General features: G+C 36.2%; 2 long non-coding RNA genes across 2 annotated transcripts in view; one reads left to right on the top strand and one right to left on the bottom strand.

Annotated features, from left to right (window-relative positions):
* Window positions 1–1,650: 1,650 nt before the first annotated feature.
* LOC134662850 (uncharacterized) lies at window positions 1,651–24,568 on the bottom strand. The gene is made up of 3 exons (XR_010098083.1): window positions 24,464–24,568; window positions 2,152–2,283; window positions 1,651–1,782 (listed from the first exon to the last, which is right to left on the bottom strand). It is a non-coding gene; the product is annotated as an uncharacterized LOC134662850 (long non-coding RNA).
* The window catches only part of LOC134662858 (uncharacterized), a 310,694-nt gene continuing 305,027 nt past the window's right edge, over window positions 19,434–25,100 (top strand). The window contains exon 1 of the long non-coding RNA XR_010098090.1: window positions 19,434–19,450. This is a non-coding gene — a long non-coding RNA (uncharacterized LOC134662858). The remainder of the gene's footprint in view (window positions 19,451–25,100) is intronic.

The following is a 25,100-nucleotide window of genomic DNA, read 5'->3' as shown; positions in this document are numbered from 1 at the left end:
AAACTGAACATAATCTTAAAAGTTCGAAAGAGTTCTTCTAGTATGTACTTGTCATAACCTCAATTTTTAGTAATGTTTACCATCAACGAGCATGATTGTACATTGCAGGCCCCTTAGCTTTGCTTATTCTTATTTAATGTATTGGTATTTAATGGTGACAGCAGAAATATCTCTTGAAACAGAAACGATTCAGAATGAAAACCAAATGAAAACAAATAAGGTGACGGCTGTCATTCATCAATCCACATTCCACAGATAAAACACAGATGACACGCATTTTGGAATTATTCGAACACAGTGTTGCTAACCCGCGATTTTTCAAATTTGCCGCCTTTTACTACTGACAAGATTTGGTTGACGGACTTTAACTTGGCGGCGTTAGTAACGAATGATATTTGTTTTTATTAAAATGCATAATTGTATAAACCTTGTTAGTTGTTCCCGCAATGCCCGCAATATAACCTCGCCTGAGTAAATCCTTTCCGGGAGAGATCCTTGGCAAAATAACTGAAAATACAAAATAATGACAAAAATTGCACTTTTTAAACCACATATTTGTAAACAAGTTATTTTTTAAGGTTTAATAATATTATTTTATTTCCAATTAATAGACTCCGCGTCAAAAATAAATCTTTATTACGCATACATCCCGTTATATACGAAAATTGAGCGTTACTTACATCATAACAGCATGTTTTTATGACACTTTTTGTATTAAATTATTGAATACAGGGTTTTCAATCTCTGACAAACATCCTTTTATTGAATGAACGGACGTCGATGAGCAAAATATGAGACCACGAAGGCATTTTGTGATTAAAATACCACCCTTTGATGAATAAATTTTAATCACTATTATGATACTGCACTGAACATTGAAAGTGGCGTTGTTCGTTTAACAACGGTCTGATAGTAACATAGTTACTTTAAATTAAATAGTCGTTTTAAAATGAGAGCATTTGTATGGAGAACCGATCTTGTTGGCGACTCTTAATAAAGGTGACATTCGGGTGGCAACTGCAGCTGCATTACGGTTGCGACATTATTGCTGCTGCGGCATCACAAGGTCGCCATTGTAACTATTTCCTTAATGAAATGCGTCGGCGAACGTCATACCTTTTATCAAGGATATTAACAGATGCATGATGCAGATTAATGGAGAGCTTTGGTACGCAAAGACCTCATGTGGTCGCGACCCTCGGTCATGAGGAATCGAGGAAGAAGAACAGATGCATCTGGGATTATTGTGGGGCTCTGTCTGTAGCGCCCGCGTCAAAGCTATACACACGCAGCAGCAATGTCACCAGTATTTTTTTTCAATACCACGTCGGTGGCAAACAAGCATACTGACCGCATGATGGTAAGCAGTCACCGTAGCCTATGGACGCCTGCAACTTCAGTTGCCATCCGAGCGTCTCCATAATGACATTTAAAAAAAAATGTATAGGTACTTATTGTTGAAATCTTCCGTTCAGATAAAGAATGAGAACATTAAAATTAAACATTAATTAACTATGCACATTGTGTTTATTTCAAATCATATTGAATTGACAGTTCTAGGTTTCAAGTTTTGCACTCGGCATTTTCGTCCGTAATATCTTCTAGCTTAATTAAAATAGTAAATTTTCTATTTCATTGTGTGTGAACTCGAAACTGAACGAATGACGAGGTGCATAACTTTAATTGTAGTAGACAGTGAACAGCGTTATCTGATAAAAATCGACACCAAATTCTCTTCGACTAGTTCTTTCCGCATCGCCTCATGTGCCTCGACTTCTTGTGCTGAAACAAGTACATAATATCAATTAGGTATGTCATTATATTATGGTTAAACCGGCATCCGGTCGATAATTTTATTATGAATCTGATCCTGAAGCTGAACAATTTCCACCATATTTCCCAAAATGTCCCAGAAAGTTTCTATGAAACATCCTTTTTTGTTACCAGATTTCCTTACACATTTGATAACAAAAAAGGAACGTTTCATACAAACTTTCTTGGACATTTTGGGAAATATGGTGGAAATTGTTCAGCTTCATGTATTTTACCAGCATACCAATTTTTTTAGAAATCTAAGATGTAATCGAAATGTACAAATTATTTGAGAAATGCTCAAGTAACAAATGTAGGTATGTAATTATCAATACTGACGTGATGGCTCGACTTTTCGTTGGAATCATCACAATCCACTTCGTTGTTCTTGCTGTCTTCCTCAGACGACGATGAGGATGACGACGAAGATGAGGATGAGGATGACGATGAATCATCCTTCTTGCCGTGCCCCTGAAACGTAATGGTTCTTGAATCACAGACTGTCCGCATTTCGATAACATTCTGAAGCATATCGTTGCTGGAAAGCAATAATGCTGTAACCCGCACTACAGTAGGGATGATGACACATGTTGAATTTTATAACAAAATCTAGTAAAATAGATAGCAAACGAGCAATTTATCACAATAATGTGGATATTAAAATAAAATATTGAAAAATTACAAAGTTACAGGACCGGAAAATCTCAAAATTTAAGTTTTTTTTAACTTCCAAAAACGATAAAAGTAAGGGTACCATTCGATTCCTTACATTTCATCCAAAAAAATATTGTATAGCAACTATATACATAAACGCAATATTTCACCGACAAAAACGCAATTTTCTTGTTTTGTCCATACTACAAGATGGGCGATGACGTCACGGCCTTTGGCCGTTTTGTATAGGGCGTTTCGCGAGTGAAGTGCGACTGTCGGACTTTGACTACAATTTCTGACTTTTGTGTTACTTTAATGCAATGGGTCCCATATAGACATTTGATCCTAAAAACAAACCCGATCGATTGATACCATAAAAAAAATTAGTCATGTAGCCTATTGTATTGCTGGTTACAGCATTATTGCTTTCTAGCTACGATATATCGTGGGCTGTTGGTATGTAGAGGGTGTATATGCAATCGACACTGGCTTGACACATTTAATTTGAATACAGAAGCTCAAGTTTGAATGATGTTTAATTCAAACTTGAGAATGTCAATTACTCTACTTCCAAACGCCGTCATGTAATGTTGTGTTTATAAAGTTTATAAATTAAATAATAAATAATGTATTGACAAACTAAAGTGCCTTCCAGTATTTATAATAAACCTCCAAAGACCTCCTGCAACCAATTAAGAGGTTATGGAGCCCACAAGATAAAGTAAAATAAGTAATTTTAGTGTTTCAGGAAAACGATTCAGCTTTCGTACACAAATATTTCAGAAGATAAGCCTAGCAACGGAGTTGTTTACAAAATAAGGCTAGCAACCAGTTTGACGTTTCAGTAAACCGTACGTAATTTTAAATGATGGAGAATATTGATTGCCTAAACAAATTAAATTTAAATTCCTCCTATCCTACGTGGCGTAAATTAGCAAAATTATTTCTGGACGCCAAAGGAGTTGGAGAAGACAGCGAAGATAAAGGTAAAGCCGCAAAGGCTAAATATTTTATTTTAAAATCAATAGATGAGAATATCTTACATTATGTTATTAATTGCTCAACTACAAAGGATATCTTCGATAAGTTAGATGTTGTCTTTAATTACAAAGTGGAAAAAGACAGCCACCTAAAGGTAATTGAATTCTACAACTATAAATTCAGCGGAGATATACTTCAGGATATTAGCAAACTTCAAAATATGTGTTTCGAACTACAGTCTACCACAAATAAAATAAATGATGACATGCTTATACAAAAGATTTTAACAATCTTACCAGCTAATTTAAATTTCTTTAGAACTGTATGGGAGGTAACTCCAAAATCTGATCAAACCATACATACTCTCATTGAACGTATTCAAAAAGAACTTAAGCTATTTGATAGTAGTCCTTCAGAAATACTTCCACAAACAGAAGAGGCCATGAAAAGTAATGAAAAGAAGTACTTTAACTGTAATCAACCAGGTCATATTGCGAGATTCTGCTTTAATAAAAAGTGCACCATTTGCAATAAAAGTGGACACACTTCCAGTGAATGTTTTTCTACAAAAATATGCAGGAAATGTAATAGGAAGGGACACATTGAAAGGTTTTGCCGTACGTTCAGCCTGGTGAGTGAACAAATAAAACACACGACTAGTACTAGAGCTATAATTGATTCAGGTGTTTCTTCCCACATGTTTTACAATAATGATATCATAAATTCCACAGAAAATATAAATGTAGATATAAGATGTGCCAATGCAGAGAACCTCGTCGCTCAAGCAATAGGTACAGTCAACACAAATGGTTTTGAACTGGAAGATGTACTATATGTTCCTGCAATTTCTAGAAACCTGATATCTGTAAGTTCAATCACTGATCACGGTGCATCTGTACTCTTCGCTGGAAATAAGGTATCTGTAAAGAAACATAATAATATTATTCTTACTGGTTATAAAACTAGAAACGGTCTCTATGAAACAGAATTTTCTGCAAATATCGTTCGAGAGGTATTGTTCTCCGAGAATGTCGATATCTGGCATCGCCGGCTCGGTCACGTATCGGATGTGCCGCGTCTAGCTAAATTGGTAAACGGTATTAAAATTGGGGGGGCAAATCAAGAACATTTTTGCGAAATATGTGTCAAAGCGAAAATGACTAGAAAACCTTTCAAAAACAATAGAATTCAAGCTAAATTCCCTTTGGAAATAATTCATACGGATGTTTGCGGTCCAATAGAAACTCCCACTTGGGATAACAAAAAATATTTTATTACTTTCCTAGATGACTTTACACATTTTTGTGTCGTTTATTTAATTACTTTTAAAAGTGAAGCCTTTGACAAAATAAAACAGTTTGTGACTTTAGCGGAAAATCATTTCAATTCAAAAGTGAAAAAAATAAGATGCGATAATGGACGCGAATACTCGAACAATAATCTAATGTCTTGGTGCAACTCTAAAGGAATAATTCTAGATCTAACAATACCCTACACGCCGCAACTGAATGGAAAAGCGGAGAGACTGAATAGAACCCTGTTAGAAAGAACTAGAGCATTAATATTCGATGGCCGTGTTCCAAACTATCTATGGGGCGAAGCACTTACAACTGCCAGCTTCCTAATAAATAGAAGCCCCAGCGAAGGTAAAGACAAAACTCCAGCTGAGATGTGGTTTGGCTTCAAACCAAATGTATCGCATATAAGAAGATTTGGTTCAACAGCCTATTATAAAATAAACTCAGGTGTACGAAAGTTAGAAGTTAGATGTAATAAAGGAATTCTGATTGGCTATATCAGAAATGGTTACAAAATATGGGTGGATGAAACGAAAACAATTGTAAGAGCCAGGGATGTAAGAATAAATGAAGACGAGCAAGGTATATATCTAAATGAAGAAAATGATGAAAGCATTAGAGGTCTTTGGAAGATATTCGAAGAGAATGAAGAGACGGTTAGGGAAGGCACAACACGAAATAAAGAAGTTAATAGACAGGAAGAAAATCAAGGTGGTAGAGTCAACAATAATGAAGGTCGAGAAGGTGAAATGTTAAGAAAAAGAATGAGTAGTAGAAATATGGAGAGTGTTCGAGAAGGCGATATTCATTTGAGAAGATTGAGTAGTGAAACAAGTGAAGACGAAACAAATGAAGACGAAACAAATGAAGGTGAAACAATTGAAGGTGGAACAATTGAAGGTGGAACAATTGAAGGTGGAACAAATGAAGATGGAACAAATGAAGTAGAAACAAATGAATTCGAAACAAATGGCAATGAAACAAATAACAATGAAACAAATGAAGTTGAAATAAATGAAAGTGAAACAAACCGAGAAGTAGAAGAAGAAGAAAGTAATGAAGAATACTATGATGGAAATGAAGAACCTGTTGATACTGAACTAGTTGAAAATCGAGTTGAAAGTAATCGTAATCGAAATAATGATAGTGATAATAATGAAAATAGAAGAGTTCAGCCTGCCAGAGAACGTAGACTACCCGATAGATATAAAGATTATTTAATGAATTATGACACTGAAGCATCGATGTTGACCTACGAGGAGGCAATAGAATCAAAAGAAAAGGACAAATGGAAACAAGCTATAGAAGAAGAAATTAAATCACTTGAAGAAAATAAGACGTGGTCATTTGTGGATGAACAAGAAGCAAAAGAAAGGAAATTAGTTACTAGCAAGTGGATTTTTACTGTCAAGTCTGATGGTAGGTATAAAGCCAGACTAGTTGCAAGGGGCTTTCAACAAAAGTACAAAATAGATTATGATGAGACATATAGTCCGGTAGTCAATACTACTTCTTTAAGAATTCTATTATCAATTGCGGCAGCGAAAGGTCTAAAGATGAAGCAGTTTGATGTGAAAACGGCCTTTTTACATGGAGACTTGAAGGAATGTATATATATGAAGGTGCCTAAAGGCTACAGTGACAAAGAAGGCAAAGTATGCAAACTAAACAAGAGCTTGTATGGTTTAAAACAAGCTCCACTAATGTGGAATATCAAGTTTACAGAGTTCTTAACAAAGATGGGTTTTAAACAAATGAAACTTGATCAATGCATCTTTGTCATGGAAGGTGAAAGGAAAATTATCCTTGCAGTATATGTCGATGACGGATTAGTACTCGGAGAAAGAGAAGAAGATCTATTGCATATAATAGATACAATTCAAAAATCCTTCGAACTAAGAATTTTAGATGAAGTAACTAATTATATAGGTTTGGATATAAAGCAAGATAAGAAGGGGATTAAAATTTTTCAGAAGACATATAGTGAGAAAATCATAAAAAAATTTAATCTTGAAAATGCAAAAGAATGTAAATGCCCAACGATTATGATAGAAGAACATCCATCTGTTAAAGTTGATACAAAGTCTCATGAGCTTTACCGCGAGATGATAGGGTCATTGTTATATCTCTCGAATAAAACGCGACCAGACATTAGTTTTCACGTAGGTTATTGTTCGAGGCATCAAAATTCTCCAAATTTAAATGATTTAAACAATGCTAAAACAATTTTGCGATTCCTTAAAGGTTCAGCAGAAAAAGGGATTCACTTTAGTAAAGATGATAAAGTTCTCAGGGGTTATTGTGATTCGGATTTTGCGGGAGATCCAGACACTAGACGCAGCACTTCTGGTTTTGTGATTTGGCTGAATGGTGGACCAGTGGCATGGAGCTCAAGAAAACAATCAGTAGTCGCATTAAGCAGTACAGAAGCAGAATTTATAGCAGCAGCAGAATGTTGTAAGGAACTACTGTTCGTAAGGGATCTGATCTATGAGATAACCAAAGAAAAACTCGAAGTTGAGATGAGAGTGGATAATCAGTCTGCGATTTGGCTTATGAAGAAAGGAATCATGGGAAAAAGAAGCAAACATATAGACGTAAAATACTATTATCTAAAGGAGAAAATCGACGAGAATCAGATTACAGTAAAATACTGTCCAACTGGATCACAGCTGGCTGATATACTAACGAAAAGTTTACCAGCTGTAAAATTTGAAAAATGTCAACGAAGATTAGTGTTTTAGTGATAATGTGAGCTATTGAGTGTAGACAATGTAGTATAAGTGCGGGCTAAAGTGAACGTTAATAACTATTTTGAATAAATGTCGGGGTTTTTCTTTTATATTATATCGTAGTATGTAAGTTTTTTATAGGGTGTGTAAACTTTTATATTATAATACAGAAATATATACTTATTGAAAGAAAACTTGAGGATCAAGGATTCTAGAAACAAAGTGTATTCAAAATTGAGGGGGTGCTTAATAATGATTCACTTAAGGGGGTGTAAGTGTAGAAAGTGTAACTGAATCATTATTTAACCTCATCCACCAAAAAAAGAAGAAGAGTAACATTCCCTTTAATAGGTACATTTTACATCGTTTCTGATAAATATCCTTGAGTTTTTTGTTTCTAAGTCTGTATTTTAATATTTTATAATTGGTATTAGAATTGTTATTAGGTATAGATTATTAGTGATGTTGAAGAGTTGAGTCGGTGAATAAAGGTTTTATTTTATATAATATGATTAGTATGGAAGAATCGAGTGGGAGTATAAAGGAAATATAGAAGAGGATTATTGTTGATGAGTCGAGCAGGAGAATAAAGGATTTATTAAAGAGTGGAAGAATAAAACGTTTATTATAGATAATTTGTGGTGACGTATCGAGTGGAGGAATATTTGAGTACTTATCTTGTTGAATGAGAATTTACTGTAATGTATTTGTTGAATGGGGATTACATGTATGTAATATGTGGGAAATATACAGGGTGATGTAATATGTGGGAAATATACAGGGTGATGTAATATGTGGGAAATATACAGGATGATGTAATATGAGGGAAATATACAGGATGTGTTATGTTTTTTCTGGTTATTGTACTTATATGAAATTATTTATTGGAATATTGTCTTAACTAAAGAATAGCGCTGTAAATTAATGCTTCAAGCAGAGTCGATTGAGGGGGTGTGTTGGTATGTAGAGGGTGTATATGCAATCGACACTGGCTTGACACATTTAATTTGAATACAGAAGCTCAAGTTTGAATGATGTTTAATTCAAACTTGAGAATGTCAATTACTCTACTTCCAAACGCCGTCATGTAATGTTGTGTTTATAAAGTTTATAAATTAAATAATAAATAATGTATTGACAAACTAAAGTGCCTTCCAGTATTTATAATAAACCTCCAAAGACCTCCTGCAACCAATTAAGATGGGCTAATATTAAAGTCTTAATTCCTTCGAGAAGTTAAGAGGTTCACAATTTTAGTCGACAGTACCTAAAGTCGAAAATTTCTTAACTCCATTTGAAGGCATTAAGGGGTTTGCGACTTAAGCAGCCGGCGACATATTAAGACTCGTGTAACTCGTGTTTTGCACAAATATGCGCTCTTAACACTACTTGTTAAGTAGGTACTGCGCTGCGCCAAGCTCTGCGACACCCGTTTCATTATATATTTTTCTACTCCAGCACTTAAATGTGTCAATTAAATGACTGACAGTGATATCTAAAGCAATGTCATTTGAATGCTTTGTCTATAGGCTCATAAGATGACTGCTAGCAGTCATCTTATGAGTATAATACAACTGCTTTATTTTTTTTAAAGATACAAGTTCCGATCATCTTGATTGAAAGAGGTATGTTTTCATTTACAATAATAACTCTTTTTTTTTAAATAATAACTCTTTTTTTTTTAAATAATAACTCAATTTTTTTTAAATAATAACTCTTTTTTTTTAATAATCTTTTTTTTTAATAATAACATTTTTTTTTTTTTTTTTTTTTTTTTTTTTTTTTTTTTTTTTTTTTTTTTTGCTGCAGCTGTCATAGAAAAAGTAATGTATACAACAGCTCATAATTGGTTCTTAAAATTCTCGGGTCTTTTTTTACAAAACTCGACTACGTCTCGTTTTGTAACTTCGACCCTTGAATTTTAAGAACCCTTATTATATCACTGTTGCATAAACTACTATTATCATTAAACATTTGATTTATTATGGGCTGATGGCTGATGTTTACTGGAAGTCAATAAAAGTAGTAAAGTCAGTTAGTCTAGCAGCAAAAACAAGCAACAACGATTGCACTCCGGGAGTGCCGATAGAAGTGAAAACTCACCTCACTATGTTACTGACGCCCGGTAATATGATACATACGTTTAGCGGAGGTATTCTATTTATTTATTATATATTATTATCATTCTCAAACAAGATCACACTTTTTCATTGACATGTTTATTTACATACTGCCATGACAACGTCAAATTATTTGAACATAGGTAAAGAGTCTTGAAAAGGAGTCCGCAACATAAATGTCAAATAACATTGAGTTTTTCTTTATTGATTTAAATGCCATCTAAATTATGAATGGCCATCTAAACCTTACGCCCCTTACGGTCACGTGATCGCCTTACGCTGTCTCGAGTTTATAATTTTTTCCCCACCTCAAAACGTGCCCAGCGCCGCTAAAGAAGTTTTCACTTCAAATATTCTGTTTGAAGTTTAGTTGCGCCTGTGTTCTTATGGCAACAGTAATTGTTATCATAACATTTTACCATCACGTCTTATAACAAACCTCTCTTCGTCTGTGTTAGTCTTTGAAAAAATATTGATTAGTAGGTAACTAGTTTAAATTCAAATTCAAAATATACGACATTTAATTACCTCCCTACTTAAAATTGCTTCCTTAAAATCAAATTAGAGTGGAAATATGAAAAATGCTGTAAAAGTTGAAGTACCGTTTCATCATTATTGCTCATTAGAGCCGCAATTGAGGCTCGCTCGAAGAAACCCGCCGGGAACCATTCTCAAAACAAACTGGAGTGTTCTGCGTGCACTACGGCCATTCAAACATTAATAACCAACCAGTATAGATTTTTATAATACTGCATTGTTAGAATTGTAAACATTAATGTTTTTTAATAGAACTGTGATAGATATGACGGAAATATACCATAATTTCTTAGTTCTGTACTTTCATACAATACGAAAAAAGTATAAGATATAGACAATTTTTACAGAAAAAGGTAATGTTGACACAATATTTTTTTTACTTGCCATGCATGTAGTTTAATCTAGTGGCATATTATAAAATAGTACATTTCGATGCTAGTGCGGAAGGTATGTCATTACTTCACGAGTACCGAGATATCTTGCCACGAGCCGCAGGCGAGTGGCAAGACTCGGGACGAGTGAAGAATGACATTTCCGCACGTGTATCGAACTGTTATAAGGCAGCCTCCGTTGGAGTTTTGAAGAAAACTCTTGAATTCAACCCAAACAGTTTATTCAACCAAAATACACTGCACAAACTTACACACTAAAAGATTTAGAATTAGAATGTTATTAGATCTATGTTAAAGAGTAAATTACGAATGACAATGTTTTTACTATTATTCGAATTTTTATACAGTAATATTGCTGTCAATGCTTCACCTACATTTTAGTTTTACCTGGTAAGCAAAATAATTATGAGTGTATATAACAGGCCCCCCGATAAGACGAGGCTTTATCTTGAATAGATGAAGCTGAGTGAGAAAATTACATTAAAAGGACGTAATAGTAAATGGTTAGTGAATATACATTACAATGACTTATTATACTTATACATAGTTAATCTTATTCTATTCTATACTAAAGCTAGTTATGTTTAGCAGAAGCGCTTGGTACATTTGACAACTAAATAAATTATAATAAAAGCAACTGAAGTTAGTGTTACCCTAGAGAAGTAATTTCTATATTATATGAAGTAAGATTGAGAATTCCTGTACCGACACAAAATAGTCATTGATGTTGTCATTACATTTTACAGCTAAGTGACAGGGTTTTAATTGAACAAAAATACATTTATTGAACAAAAGTACTTACTAACTAACAGTAAGTACATGCCAAATATCGACATCACAAGAAATCAATTTGTTACATACTTTTGGTACAGATTTGAGAATTTCGGTGAAAAGAAGAGTTTTACAACATGGGTTACTGATGCTGAAATAAATAGGTAGTTAAAAGAGGACAGATGGAATATTCACTATTCACTGTGGTGCAAATGTTTAGGTTATCTAATAAAGTAGGTATAACGCAGTTAGTTCGTGATAGGTATAACGGTGAAGGATGGTTTTATTTAGAAAATAAAATAGCATTTAAAATAGAATCTAAGTAATTGGAGATCGTGAGTAATGAGCTCTCAATTACATTTACAAGGTGGTTGACACGCGACATGTAGGTTAGTTGTTAATTTACTTTTGTAACTTGAGATAGGGCCTGAGTCATGTGTTCTAGATGTGAGTTTATTTTATTCTATTAGAATTTAATATGGAAATGGTTGAGTTGAAATGATCTATGCAGGAGGGGTTGAGAATTAGGTTGTATTCAAGGATGGGCAGGCTTTATCTCATTTACGTGATATTTAGTATGGCGGCGGTTAATACAGAGAGTGACGTTATTTTTATTATGAACTTTAGCTATTTTGTACGGCCCTTTCCAAATAGGGGATAAGGCTTTTCGAAGCCTGTGGTGTTGTTTTAGATAAACAAGGTCGCCAACTTTGTAAGAAGTTTCACGAGAGGGTGAGTCGTAGTATCGCTTAGAGGTTTCCTTGCTTTTAAGAATGTATTCGAGGGCCTTTTCTCGACTACATCGCATACGGTACTGTAGCGCTCGGACATATTCGTCGTAAGTGAGACTGTCACTGGTATCGTATAGGGAATTAGGAATATGAGGTTTGTGGCCATACAGAAGTTCATATGGAGTGTATTGAGTGGTACTGTGTGGGGTAGTATTATAACATAGGATAGCCGTAAATAGATAGCTGTGCCAATCGGAATGGTTTTCATTCACAAATGATTTTAAATATTCCTTCAAGGTCGAATGGCTGCGTTCAAGGGCACCATTTGTCATTGGGTGATAAGGGGTGGAAAATAGGGGCTTAATTTTAAAAATATTGGTTATTTGTTTAAATAATTCTGAGGTAAAACACGTGCCAAGGTCAGTTAGGATCATTTTTGGGATTCCAAATAGAGCCATGAAATGAACTAGATTACGAGCAACTTCCTCGCTCGTGGCGGTGACCTGTGGGTACGCGCATGAAAATTTGGTAAGATCATCTTGGAGAGTCAGGATATACCTAAATTTTTGAACACCAGCTTCTGGAAGGGTGCCAACTATATCTAGAGCTAGTCGTTCAAATGGTTTGGTGCTCGAGGATGTTATTACCATTGGGGCTACATTACATTTTCTTAAGGGTTTATTAATTTGGCATAGCTTGCATGACTTAACATAGTCTTCGATATCTTTGCGCATTGTTTTCCAATAGTAAGAAGCCTTAATCCGATTAAACATTCTATTGATTCCGGGGTGTCCAGCGACTGTGGAGTTATGGTTTTCTTTAAGGATTTGAGGAATTTCTGCAGGTGTAGGATAGATTATTTTGTTTTTGTAAATGTGTATAGTTATGTTAGTATTGTGAAACACATATGCAATCATATTATAGATTTTAGCATAAGAAATGTTTGTAAATGGCTCCGTAAAGTCCGACACCGCCAAGTCTGTGAGTGTCGGGTTGTTTTGTAATATGATATCTCGTAGCGATTGTAGTAAGTTAAAAATAGTTTTGTAATTTGTCTCATCATAGTGATGGACTTTAGTCAATAGGAAGTAATACATCTTATTACTACTGGGAAATGGTAGGACGGTTTCAGGTTGACGTTCAGTATTTTGGAGGTCTTCTTGATTCGGGATTTCAGATAAAATTTCTTCGATATAAGGCATAGAAGAGTCAAAATCAAGAGAAGCAGGGCATGCGATTGAGTTCAATTTAGTTTTGACTAAGGTTTCGGAATATTCTTTTATGTTTGTATTATACCTTTCCGTGGATTTGTTAGACTGGGCTTTGATGAACTGTTCATAGGGACATTGGAATGTAGTATTAGGAATTTGACTTTGATTTCGGCTCTGACTGCGAGTTAAGGCATGAATTGGGATTCTGGAAAGAGCGTCGGCATTAGAATTAAGTTTCCCTGGTTTATAAACGACTTCATAGTCGTATTCCTCCAATTTTAATCTCCATCGAATAAGTCTACTGCCAGGGTCTTTTACGTTGAAAAGCCAAGTTAGTGGGCGATGGTCGGTGACAATTTGAAATTTATTACCATACAAATAAGGACGGAAACATTTTACAGCGAAGATAATGCCTAAAAGCTCTTTTTCTGTGGTGGAGTAGTTACATTCGGCTTTGTTCATAGTACGAGACGCGTAGGCGATTGGAAGATCTCGTCCTATGGGACCTTGAGAGAGTACAGCTCCAAGGGCACTGTTACTAGCATCTGAAGTCACAACGAAAGATTTGGAGAAATCGGGGTACTGAAGTAGAGGTGCCGTGGTAAGTTTTTCTTTCAGGTTGTTGAAAGCTAAATCTTGTTCAGAGGACCAATTAAATACGGCGTCCTTTTTTAAGAGAGAGGTGAGGGGTTTTGTTATTTTGGAAAAGCCATCTATGAATCTGCGGTAGTAACCTGCTAGGCCGAGAAATGATTTGATCTCTTTAGAATTGCGAGGGACTGGGAACTCAGTGACGGCTTTTACTTTGTCGGGATTAGGATGCACGCCTTTGTCAGTGATTACGTGACCTAAATAAGTCACTTCGCGACGTAGAAATTCACATTTGTCAGGTTGGAGCTTTAAATTAAATTCACGGAATCTATCAAATACAAGTTGCAATTTCTTGACGTGACTTTCAAGATCATGGGAGTATATTATGCAGTCATCCAAGTATATATAACAATGTAGGCCTTGTAGACCTGAAAGGGCTAGATTCATGAGACGCTGGAAGGTGGAAGGTGCATTTTTCAGGCCGAACGGCATTCTTAAAAACTCGAAGTGGCCTGAAATTCCATTAGGATTAAGAACAGTAAAACCAGTTTTAGCTGAGTCAGAGGGGTCCATCTTAATTTGATGAAATCCAGACACCAGGTCCAAAGTTGAGAAATATTTAGAGTTGCCTAGTTGATCCAATATATCGGTTATGAGGGGTATTGGATAGATCTCAGTTATAGTGACGTCATTAAGGCGCCTGTAATCGATAACCAATCGCCACTTTTTTTGGCCTGATGCATCAGCCTTTTTTGGTACAATCCAGACTGGTGCACTCCAAGGGGATATGGAAGGTTGAATTATATTTTGGTCAAGCATTTTTTTGATTTGTTTATCAACTTCTTGACGGTGGCATTCGGGGAATCTGTAAGACTTAGCATTAATTGGCGGGGCGTTGCCTGTATTTATTGAATGCTGTAGGGCGTTAGTATGAGTCAAAGGGTCTCCTTCGAGATAAAAAATATCAGCGTATCTACTGCAGCAATCAAGCAAAGATTTCTTTTCTTCTGAATTTAGATGAGTGTGACGAATGAGATCTAATACACGTTGGACGCGGTTAGTTGGCGTTGACGGTGCATGATTTAGGTTCATGACAGATTCAGCGGGGTTTTCTATAAAGACGGAGTAGTCGATTGGAGTAATCTTTACCTTGAGGTCCTTTATCTCGACCGGGGAATCAGTGGTATTTAAAATAGATACATTAACGCGTTTATTCTGTTTTATGGCGACTAGGCAGTTGGCTAAATACACACCCTCACAAAACATATGGTCTAATACTAATCCTTCATTTTTTCCATTTAATTCTAAGACAGAGTTGGAAATACCGCATTCAATTACACTTTCCGATCTAGCAGGAATTATGTAAGAAGGCTGACTGAAATAAATTTGTAATTGCTGACCATTTAATGAAATAGAGTCTGTTTTGTAATCTATATTTGCGTCATAAAATTTAAAGAAATCGTTACCTATGATACCGTCGTATTTGAGATTTATCTCGTCTTTAATAGCGTGAAATTCGTAGTGAATTGTTTGATTTGTAAGACAGAGTCCTAATTGTAGGGAACCTAGAGTCTCACAGTAGGAGTCAGAGTCGTTAATACCTTTCAATTTAATAATTTCAGGCGAGAGTGGGGGTTTCTGTTCTAAACTGGAGTATTTAACAATACTTACACTAGATCCTGTGTCCAACAGAAAGCAGAGAGTTATATTGGAGTAGGGAGTATTTAAATAAGTATGTGGTAAGGATATTTTTCCTTTTAATGACTTAATTTCATAGCAGGGTATAGGACGGCTAATACTATTGGCTTCCAATTTATTTTCAGACAATGGCAAGGGTTGAGGAGGAAAAGATTCCGCTGTAAGTTCTTCTTTACAGGATTTGGAATTAGAGACAACATCAGAGTATGTCCTGGTAATCGTTTCTGCACAAGGATCAGCGAAAGAATTGGTAGGTTGTTCGTGATTAACTGGATCATGGGGTGCATTCAACTCTTGATAGGAATGAGAGCAGTCCGTTTTGACCACCTTATGGCTAGATTCAGTGGAAGAATTAGTTCGAGAAATAACGGGAGATTTGGCACAAGATGCAGTGGGGAAGTTATTATAAGATTCAGTGACGGATTTAGGACAAGATATAGTGGGAGAATTAGTAAAAGATTCAGTGAGAGGTTTCGTACAAGATACAGTGGGAGAGTTGGTATAAGATTCAGTGAGAGATTTGGTACAAGATACAGTGGGAGAGTTAGTATAAGATTCAGTGAGAGATTTGGTACGAGATACAGTGGGAGAGTTAGTATAAGATTCAGTGAGAGATTTGGTACAAGATACAGTGGGAGATTTAGTATAAGATTCAGTGAGAGATTTGGTACAAGATACAGTGCGAGATTTAGTATGAGATTCAGTGTGGCTTCGATTGGGCGATGTATAGGTAATGGGTGGCAAACGTTTTTGATGCTGGGAACCGGCGTGGGAGACAGTGAACGTGTCATGAGAAGTACGCGATTCCGGTAGACACGAAACCGGAATCGTATTTAGTTTAAATGATCATAACATGTTTCGCATGGATATGTGTTTACTTGAGTGTTACGTGAACTTACACTGGAAATCTGAGGCCGTGAGTCAGCTATTTGCGGTGAATCAGCTGAGTTGCTTAGGCGAAGGTTATTATTGTATTGTCTTTTACGACATTCACTAATGTGATGACCTATATTTTTGCAATAGGCGCAAATTTTTGGTTCGTTTGGAAATTGAAAATGAGATTGAGTCTGTGAACTAGTAGAGGGCTGACCGGTTGGATTTGGAGGGAGTTGAGGTCGGACATGGAAGGAATTTCGCTCCTTTCTAGCGCGAAAACATTCAGATGATGAGTGCCCTGATTTGTGGCAAACATCACATATTTTGACCGCCTTAGTATTAGTTCGCTTGAGATTAAATATTTTTTCTTCCTCAACTGCAAATGAAATTCCATCGTTAAGATTTGAGGGGTTGTGACACCTAACTATAGATGAAAAGTTGGGATTTAATCCGAGCAGGAATGTGTTAAGCGCAAGATCTTCCATGGCAGCTACGCGTCCTGGAAGTTCCTTGGCAACCGTGCAAGAGTATTGTATATCGGCGAGAATTCGAGTCAAGCACGATTCTATGCGTAGTGAATATTCCGTTACTGATTCCGAAATATTTTGTTTACAATTCTGAAGCTCTAGAAGAAGATGTGTAGAATGTTTCTTTTCACCGAATGTTGTTTTGAGAAATTGTTTAATTTCAGCCCATGTATTGAAGGTCTTCAGGCAGCAGGCCATTTGGGCCTTACCTTCGAGTTGTGACAAAATAAATTTACATAGAACATTCTGCTGTTCTGAACTGGCTAAGCTTATAGCATTTTCGCAATTTGTCAAGAATGCCGGTAGGGACTCGCGATCTCCGTTGTAGGGTTTAATGAATTTAGTTAAGAAGGATAGAGTAATTTTGTCACTCATTTTGGGTTTTTGGAGCTTCGGAGAAGTTTGATTTACTTTTAATTCAAGCGCGGTAGAATTCGGATCGGTATGCTCAGCACCCGATTGATATTCGTCAGATTCCTCGGTTATGTCCTCTATTTTAAGATTACTCATTAATTATGCCGTTCAGAACATCAGTAAATGTTAAAAATAGAATTAATTATCATACTAAGAGTAAAAATAGTAACTAATTGTTCATAGAAATTGTTGAAATAATCACTTGAATGCACTTTTAGTTTGAATTTGAAGGAATTATATAGTTACTTTCACGAATAATTGAATTAAACTCACAGAATGCTGACGATGCGCAGACACTCGGCAACGAACGGGTTGATGACCGGCCACACGATGCGTCGTATTGAGGTTGCACACGGCGAACTACGTAGGTAGTAGAGGTGTCACGTTGTCTCGAAACGTGCAGGTGTCCAAGATGGGATAAGTGCGGGCTAGTGAATCCAACAGAGTCACTAGACTGATCGTCGACCTGGAGCAGTGCGAGTGGGGTTGATATGTTGTTTGTGTTCCGAATGCGGGCTCGGCTAGGTTGCCGAGGCTGATCGTCGATCCGGGGTTGCGATGCGGGCTCAGCGACAGTGCTGAGACTAACCGTTGATCTGGAAGCTGTCCTTTGAGTTCGGAATGACGAGACCTCTGTCAGTCTCTTATGTCATCCCACCGCTGCCACCAATTTGTTATAAGGCAGCCTCCGTTGGAGTTTTGAAGAAAACTCTTGAATTCAACCCAAACAGTTTATTCAACCAAAATACACTGCACAAACTTACACACTAAAAGATTTAGAATTAGAATGTTATTAGATCTATGTTAAAGAGTAAATTACGAATGACAATGTTTTTACTATTATTCGAATTTTTATACAGTAATATTGCTGTCAATGCTTCACCTACATTTTAGTTTTACCTGGTAAGCAAAATAATTATGAGTGTATATAACAGAACGACGTTTTTTAATACAGTTGCGAAAAAATAAGAAAAACATTGTTAATCGTACACTAAACAAAAGTGGTAACAGTGACAGCTCGGTTAGACGTCGTCTTTAAGTATATTATATCTATGGGCGTTTGGCAGCTATTCCGTTCCATTCAGTCAACTTATTAAGAACGGAATTTTCAATATTGAATATTAAAAAATAAACGTGTTATATTGATGAAGAGGTAAGTAATTAAATATGAAATATGTAATATTTTTCGTATTCTTACATTAACGGTAGGTTTTTATGCTGATTACGACGTTTAAAGGAAACTAATATTAACACTCATCAATAAGTAGTCGTGAATTGGAACAAGTATAAATTTAAAAAAATTGGAAAAGTAAAAAGCACTAGTTCGAGATAACCAACTTTCCGCACGCTAAACAGCTACGTAAAGTAGCACTTTTTGAGCAACTGTATTAAAAAAATATTTACTTAACGACTTGATACCTATTACCTAAGATTTCTTTGAATATGTAGGTAGAAGTAAAACAAGCGTAGGTAAATCTAAAAAAAAACCGGCCAAGTACGAGTCGGACTCGCGCACGGAGGGTTCCGCACCATCAACAAAAAATAGAGCAAAACAAGCAAAAAAACGGTCACCCATCCAAGTACTGACCCCGCCCGACGTTGCTTAACTTCGGTCAAAAATCACGTTTGTTGTATGGGAGCCCCACTTAAATCTTTATTTTATTCTGTTTTTAGTATTTGTTGTTATAGCGGCAACAGAAATACATCATCTGTGAAAATTTCAACTGTCTAGCTATAACGGTTCATGAGATACAGCCTGGTGAAAGACGGACGGACGGACGGACGGACAGCGGAGTCTTAGTAATAGGGTCCCGTTTTTACCCTTTGGGTACGGAACCCTAAAAAGTGGCCAATGCGAGTCGGACTCGCCTATGAAGGGTTCCGTATCCGTATTTAGGGGATTTATGACGTATTAAAAAAAAAACTACTTACTAGATCTCGTTCAAACCAATTTTCGGTGGAAGTTTGCATTTTCGGGGGGGGGGGGGGGCACATTTTACCACTTTGGAAGTGTCTCTCGCGCAAACTATTCAGTTTAGAAAAAAATGATATTAGAAACCTCAATATCATTTTTGAAGACCTATCCATATACCCCACACGTATGGGTTTGATGAAAAAAACATTTTTGAGTTTCAGTTCTAAGTATGGGGAACCCCCAAGATTTATTATCTTAATGCGGTTCACAGAATACATCTACTTAACAAGTTTGAACAGTATAGTTCTTATAGTTTCGGAAAAAAGTGGCTATGACGTACGGATGGACGGACAGACAGACAGACATGACGAATCCATAAGGGTTCCGTTTTTTCCATTTGGCTACGGAACCCTAAAAACTACCTACCTACCTACCTACCTACTTACTTTTAAAGTAGTATTAAATAAGTAAAAGCCGACGTTTAATGTGCCCCTGGCACAAACTGTGTAGGTGCTTACCTAAATAGTAATGGTTGTATGTCTCGAACCTTTAGGTAAACACTTTAGTTTTTTATCTAAAAATGTTATTATAGTTTATAGGAAATCGGTAGCCCATTTAATAAAAATGCAAGAAATTCTGATAACACTTATTTATTCGACTGGTATTTCTAACCAAAGATACACGAAGTAAATTACATTGACAGTGGCGCTAGGTGAGTAAAACTAGAAACTATTTTTTTTTTTTAAAGCAAGACAGGCTTGACGTCTAGGAATGTAAAATTTAATCTAAATCCCAATACTCCCACTAATTTTACATTTTCAATACATCTCACCGGTCTTGATACACTTAAATAGACCATTATATTCTATACTACTACTATACTAGCCTAAGAAAGTACCAAATCTCTATTGAGACAAAATTTTTGAGGTGTCAGAGCTTTTGTTAGAAAATCAGCTAACTGGTTTGAGCTTTGAACATATTGGATTTTTAACAATCCTTGCTCTACCTTCTCACGAATAAACTTGTACTTTACATCAATGTGTTTCGATCGTTGATGAAACACCGGGTTGCTTATTAATTTAATAGCAGCTTGGTTATCCACCAACAGAGTCATATTATTAAGAGATTCACCTAAGTCAATCAATAATTGTCTTATCCATAAAAATTGTTTTGTGGCTTCACAGGCAGCCATAAATTCAGCTTCCATTGTAGACAAGGCAATGGTTTGTTGTTTTCTACTGGCCCATATAATTGGACCATTATTCAATAAGAAAATATATCCACTGGTGGATTTCCTTGATTCAGTGTCACTTGCATAGTCTGAATCGCAGTAACCAACCAGGCCTGAGTTTCCTTTATACTCTATACCAATGTGTTTGGTTGCTATTAGGTATCTTAAAATACGCTTTTACAGCTTTTACATGCTCTATGCTTGGGTTATTGACATAACGACATACAATATTTACTGCAAATGAAATGTCCGGACGAGACACTGAGGCCAAAAATAACAATGAGCCTACTGCCTCTCTAAAAGGAAAACTTACTGCCTCGCCATTATTACTGCAATTTGTTAATAGCACATTTGGGTCTGCTGGCGTAGAGCAGGAATGAGCATCTGACATATTAAATCTTTGAATGATCCGTTCTATATATTTCTTTTGAGTGATGCGAATGGAATACTCACTCTTAACTATTTCTAGTCCAACAAAATAATTAAGATCTAAGATTCTTACACAAAAATTGGTTTTTAGAGCTTCAATAATCAAGCCCAAAGTCTCTTCACAACAACAAAACATGAGACCATCATCAACATATATAATTAACAATATTTTAACACCATTTGTGCAACCTGTAAATACACAATGGTCAGATTCTGTTTGTGTAAATCCATAGGACTTAAGGAAATTGGTAAACTTTGCATTCCAACACCGGGACGCCTGCTTCAGTCCATACAGAGACCTATTCAGTTTGCAAACTTTACTTTTATTTTCTACATGCACGCCTAGTGGAATTTCCATAAAAATTTCTTCTTCAAGCTCCCCATACAAAAAAGCTGTTTTAACATCAAATTGAACAATTTTATAATTATGCTTTGCAGCCAAGCTTAGTAAGACTCTAATTGAATCATATCGAGTAGTCGGGGAGAAGGTCTCTGTGTAGTCAACATTTTTAATTTGTGTGAAACCTCGAGCACATAGTCGAGCTTTATACCTTTCAATATTGCCTTCTCGGTCCTGTTTGATATTGAACACCCACTTTGATGTCATAGGCTTCTTACCAGCTTCTTTATCAACTATCGTCCACGTATTGTTATCCACGTGTGCCTTAAGCTCTTCATTAATTGCTTCCCTCCATTTCATTGCATCAGAGCTGTTCATTGCTTCCTCATATGTTGAGGGCACCGGGTATTCAGTAAAGTTGACTTCTTCAAAATGGATATTCTTCCTCGGTCTCAGTAGTATAGGGGATCTCACTTCAGGTGTGTCAACTGTCTGAGCCGGTTCAAAAGTAATGTCACCATCATCATTGCAGCTCTTCAAACTATCATCTGCAGCTGCAGTTGAAGTTTCAACTCTTGGCGGAGTGGATGTCGGAGTAGAAGTAGTCAGAGGTACTAAGGGACAATCATTGTTTGTCTCTTCGATTTCAATCCGGGCAGGTTTGTTCACAATATTGTCACTGCAAGTTTCATCAAATATAACATCACGTGTCACTTTTATCTTCTTGGTATTTGGATCATACATCCTGTAATTTTCATTTTCATAACCAACTAAGTACAGTTTATTACTTTTCTTTTCAAGTTTTGTTCTACATGCATCAGGAACATGAACAAAACCACAAGATCCAAATATTCTGAGGTGTTGCAGATTTGGTTTTTCGCCATACCAAATCTCAAACGGTGACTTATCTGGTGTTTGTGTTGAAGTCGTCCTGTTCAGTATGTATACTGCACATCCGACAGCTTCTGCCCATAAACTCATTGGCAGATTGCGGCTATACAGCATTGATCGTGCACTTTCAACAATTGTACGTAGTTCTCTCTCTGCTCGAGAGTTTTGTTGGGGCGTATAAGGTGCTGTGCGTTCATGCTGGATGCCATTTTGGTTAAGGTAGTTCTTAAACTCATTGTTCACATACTCCTTACCATTGTCAGTATGCAGGATGCGTATGTTGTGGCCAAACTTGTTCCAAATAATGGCATTAAAAGTCTTAAAATGTTCCAAAACCTCACTTTTATGCCTCATAAAACATACATATAAAAAGCTTGAGGCTGCATCTTTAAACAAGACAAAGTACACCATACCTTGCACAGATGATTCACTCATAGGTCCACAAACATCACTGTAGACCAGGTCTCCAGGACACTGCTCACCTCGGCGCGAAGCATGGAATGGGAGGCGACTTTGTTTCCCATACATGCAGCCTTCACATACAAATTTTTCATCACTTATGTCTTTACACTGTATAAGTTCACTTTTCACCATTTTTTGTATTTCTTTCACATTCAAATGTCCAAGTCTCTCGTGCCAAACCTTAAGATTGTTCACTGGCACATGCACTGCATTACAACTTGCACTTGTCACAACTTTAAAGTTCATCTCATACAAGTTATTATACTTTTTAGTTGCAGTTAGAACAACTTCATCGTCTTTGTAGATAAGGGCAGAATCATTCTTCTTAATTATCACATAATTATATTTCATTATTGCACCCTCTGAAAACAAATTCCTCTTTAACTCAGGTACCCATAAAACATCTTTGAGCATATTTTCCTCCCACTGGCCGTTCAAGCACTTCTTTATAATTATGGTACCTATTCCATACACTTTCAGGTTCTGTTTGTTTCCTAGTTTCACATATCTGTTGTCATTATCACTGTATAGATCCAGTTTCAAAAAGAAATCTTTTCTAAAAGTTGTATGTAATGAAGCGCCGCTATCAAGCAGAAAAACATCTTCAGATTCTTCTGATAAATTTAAACACTCTTCCACATGAAATGCCAACATATTACCATTTGGTTTGTTGTATGATTTCTTTTTAGATCTACAATCTCTGGCGAAATGCCCCCGCTTGTTGCAGTGATAACAAATGAAGCGATGACGCTTATCTTCATCATTGTGAGAACTGGAATTCTTTTTCGGTTTCGCTTTATCTTGCGAGGTTACAAGTGCTACGTCAGTCTTTTCTTCTACCGTTAAGCTGGCTTCCTCGTCCATCAACCGAGCCGTCAGGTTCTGCAAGGTTTGCTGAGTTGAAGACAGTGACAGCCAGGCCTGTCTTACAGAGCGATACTGAGACGGCAAAGTACTTATGATTTTTGTTATTATGGCCGTGTCACTAATCTTCTCGTCACAATCTTTCAGTTGTTGCGCTAAACTCTCCACTTTAGATATGTGTTGCGCCATACTATCTGACGGGTTCATTTTATATTGGTAAAATTGCTCATGAACTAACATTTTGTTAAATTCTGACTTCTTTTCATATATTGACTCAAGTTTCTCCATAATCTGCGACGCACTGTTACAGTTTTCAATAAGCGCGATTTGCCGGTAATCCATGGTGGACGTCATAATGAACATCGCCATGCCGTCGTTTTTTAACCATGATTATTTCTTGTCCTCTGGTTCCGGCTTGGATATATCAATGCCTTTCGCTCTTAGCGCACACTTAATTTGAAATTTCCATTGACGGAAGTTATTTCCATCAAAACGTTCCACATTCATTTTGAGTCCGCCGAGATCCATACTTTGAGGTTATGTTAACAATGACTTCGTAATTTTCACTGTACCGAGTCCTGCTCACTGCTCTTTGTACTTTTATCAAATGGCTGGGCCCACAACCTATTATAGTTTATAGGAAATCGGTAGCCCATTTAATAAAAATGCAAGAAATTCTGATAACACTTATTTATTCGACTGGTATTTCTAACCAAAGATACACGAAGTAAATTACATTGACAGTGGCGCTAGGTGAGTAAAACTAGAAACTATTTTTTTTTTAAAGCAAGACAGGCTTGACGTCTAGGAATGTAAAATTTAATCTAAATCCCAATAAATGTAAATATAGTTTGGCAAGCCATTTCCGTCAGTAGAAAAAGGCGGCAAATTTAATAAAAGTAGGCGCGAAATGTATGCCTCAGAAAACTTGAATTTCGCGCCTTTTTCTACTGACAAGGTGGGTTTTCCAGAGTATAATTACTTACGCTTTTACATCTCTTGTCATCTTCTTCAGATGACGACGATGACGATGATGATGACGAGGAGGAGGAGGAGGAGGACGAGTCGTCGCATTTGTTTCTCTTAAAAAATATAAGATTGGTTTAGTTACACTCTTGCTGTTAGGCTTTTTTTCCTAATATCTAAGAATCAACTTGATAAAAAACAATATCAACGTTTTCAAACATACAATGCAAGAGTTTATGTATCTACTATTTTCAAAAGTATCAATGGTGATTATATAAGGCGAGTTATTATAATTAGAGAGTAGATGTTATAAAACGAGGCATAATCAGAAACAAATAGTAATGTTCATGACACTAATACCTAATTACCTACAACGATATTCGAACCCAGGACCTCAAGCTTCATAGAATTTGCAGCTATGTAGGTAGATACTTGTTTTAGGTATAAATAGGGTTTGCACGACGGATCCGAAATGTATGGGAATATCCGCGGATCCGGATCTAGATCCGGATAATTTCATACATTTCGGATCCGGATTGCAAACCCTAGGTATAAACCAAATACATTTAGAACTAACGCATGTAATTGCTTGCAGGATCTCCTCACTTTTCCTTCACCCTTGCTCTGATCTAAATTTGTAATCACTGGTTGACAATT

This window comes from Cydia amplana, chromosome 3, assembly GCF_948474715.1.
Source record: "Cydia amplana chromosome 3, ilCydAmpl1.1, whole genome shotgun sequence".
In the NCBI taxonomy this organism is placed as follows: domain Eukaryota; kingdom Metazoa; phylum Arthropoda; class Insecta; order Lepidoptera; family Tortricidae; genus Cydia; species Cydia amplana.
This window is presented reverse-complemented; position numbering and strand designations above follow the sequence as displayed.